Source organism: Podarcis melisellensis, assembly GCF_964234715.1.
Source record: "Podarcis melisellensis genome assembly, chromosome: 2".
Lineage (NCBI taxonomy): Eukaryota > Metazoa > Chordata > Lepidosauria > Squamata > Lacertidae > Podarcis > Podarcis melisellensis.
Window position 1 is genome coordinate 93,318,662 of NC_138529.1, and position 2,350 is coordinate 93,321,011.

Genomic DNA, 2,350 nt, shown 5'->3' on the forward strand with positions numbered 1-2,350 from the left:
TGAAAAATTATAAAATACTTTATTCAGTGCGCAACCTGGGCCTGTTTGGCTGAACACAAAGCTGATATTCTGGCTGGAATCGAAGAAAGACACACACGTAGCTCTTCGTCAACAGCTCTCAGTCTCTCTCTGTATAGAGTACAGAAGACTCTCAGCTTCAAAAAATCACCTTCCAAGTTGTGGAGGGAGAGCAGAACAATGACGGGGTGAAACTAGCAGCCTCATCCTCATAGCTCCCCTCCCCCCCCCAGCAATGTGTTTCCTAAATTTAAGGCTTGGTTAGGATTGCCATGTGAGACATTTTAAACAGGGGCAAGTACCTTCTCAACAGCTCCTTTGAATGGTAATCTTCAGAGATAAAGACCATCCTTTCAATATAAGAACTAAGAACCAGGGGGAAGAAGTTAGTATTTATTAACCAATGTGATGTAAAGGCCTCAATTTTGGGTTTGTGACATTACAAGCCGTCAACTTTTTACCGCATCAACACAACCAGAACAACAGAACCGGGTAGCACCGTTGAGTCCCAACAAATTTATGATGGCATCAGCTTTTGGCTGCCAGCCTGGAATTCCAAACAGCAGGTTACCGCTTTTCTCCTTCTCACCGCGGAGGGCTGACCTGCGCGCCTTTGGAGCAGGAATTCAACAGATGGGTCCGCAGGGGCGGGATAATCATAATCAAACCGATACTGGCTGCACGTCGTTAATGCCCCAATCGCTCGCATGCACACACTGCAAAATTAAGACGGCGCTGTTAATCCTTGCCCAGAAGGTCGCAGGCATCCCGAGACCCTTCGCTTTTGCCCTTCAACCGGGTACCCTGAGCCTGACTGCGCGCAACCCCCCCCCCCAATTCAGTAACGCTCCCTCCCATGGACGGTTTTGCAGGCCGCTCCTACTCCGAGGCAAGTCCCAGCGACTTCCTTCCGAGAAAGTGCACTTCTTGCAGCCGGGTCCCAGGCCCAAGCTGGGCGGGCGAAACCCCGACGGATGCCGGCCTGAGGCGCGCCTAACTCTGCCCCGCCGCAGGGTCGAGGCCTAGCCCTCCTCCAACTGCCCTGCTCCCTGTGCCCGTTTCCTCCGAGGTAAGTGGCTCCAGTGGAGCTGCCTCCCGCCGCGCGCGGACTGGGCGCCCCGGGAAGGCGCAGCGGCGCCCCGACCGCCCCTCTCCGCCTGCGCTCGCTCCTCAGCCGGGCCAGCGGAGCACCGCCTGCCCAGCGCCCGCCACCCAATCGCGCGTCCTGGTGGCGGGAGGAGGGGGCGGCGTCGGCGCCCGGAGCCTGTGAGCCGAGGCAATGTGGGCCGGGCCTAAGTGCTGCCTCTGCCGTCGTTGCTGCCGCTGCTGCCGCCGCCGCCATGATGCTTGTTTGCTTTCAATGAGTGTGCCCTCCCACGGCACACCAGGCAACGTCTCGCGGCACACTAGTGTGCCGCGGAACACCGGTTGGGAAACACTGTTATAGAGGGTTTAACACTAGTGCTTTGTGGTTGTCTATGCAATGCTAGTTTTACTGGGCTGGCAGCAGGGGTTCACATGTTCAGGCAGCTGCTGGTGCCCACTGATAACTAGAGACAGGGGAGAAATTTGGTTTGGTTCAGCCTACCTAATTCACCATTTCCTAAACAAGATGTGAACCCAAAAAGACAGTTACCCAAACGAACGAACCTACGTTAGTTGCATCTATTAACTTAAATGGTTATTCCCTGAGCAGGATTAGCATTGGATACAGCCCTATAGGGGCAGATACTCAATATACAGAAATGGTGGCTTAAAATTTTCCAACTGCAGTAGCATGTTATTCCTGCACCACCACTCCTGCAATGTAATGCCTATAAGAAAATTTGTAACTTGCTATTGTAAGCAGACAACAGTTGTGCAATGCTATTCATGATGTTTAGGGGATTGACTGTCACATTTGTTTCAGGGGTTGGGGTTGGGTTGAACACAGGTGAACACAGGGGTTGGGTTGGGTTGGGTTGGTGTGTGTTTTGTAAGATTCATTTTAAAAAAGCCTTAATTCAGAATTTATGAGTATCTTGAAGATATATGAAATGTGTAGGAACAGGCACCTTGCCAATCTTTCTGTCAAGAAAAAGACCTAAAAAGAGAAGAGTATTCACATGTACGTATGGTTTACTAGATATGGCATTTGAACAGCCTTTTTGATATATATTTTTTTAATAAAAACACGCCTGCCAGGGCACTGTTTGGTTCACATCATTTTGGTTTTGTTACTGCAAAACACAAGAGCCTTTGCTGAAGGAAGAACGTGGTTGCAGTGTTTTGTGTCAGACATGAAGCATTTCAAAGCATGGCAAGTGTGCAATAAAAAAAAAATCTTAATCTG

General features: G+C 50.6%; 1 long non-coding RNA gene across 1 annotated transcript; it reads right to left on the reverse strand.

Moving 5' to 3' along the window:
* Positions 1 to 397: 397 nt before the first annotated feature.
* LOC309362685 lies at positions 398 to 1,190 on the reverse strand. The gene is made up of 2 exons (XR_014165084.1): positions 902 to 1,190; positions 398 to 734 (listed from the first exon to the last, which is right to left on the reverse strand). It is a non-coding gene; the product is annotated as an uncharacterized lncRNA (long non-coding RNA).
* Between the last annotated feature and the right edge of the window lie 1,160 nt (positions 1,191 to 2,350).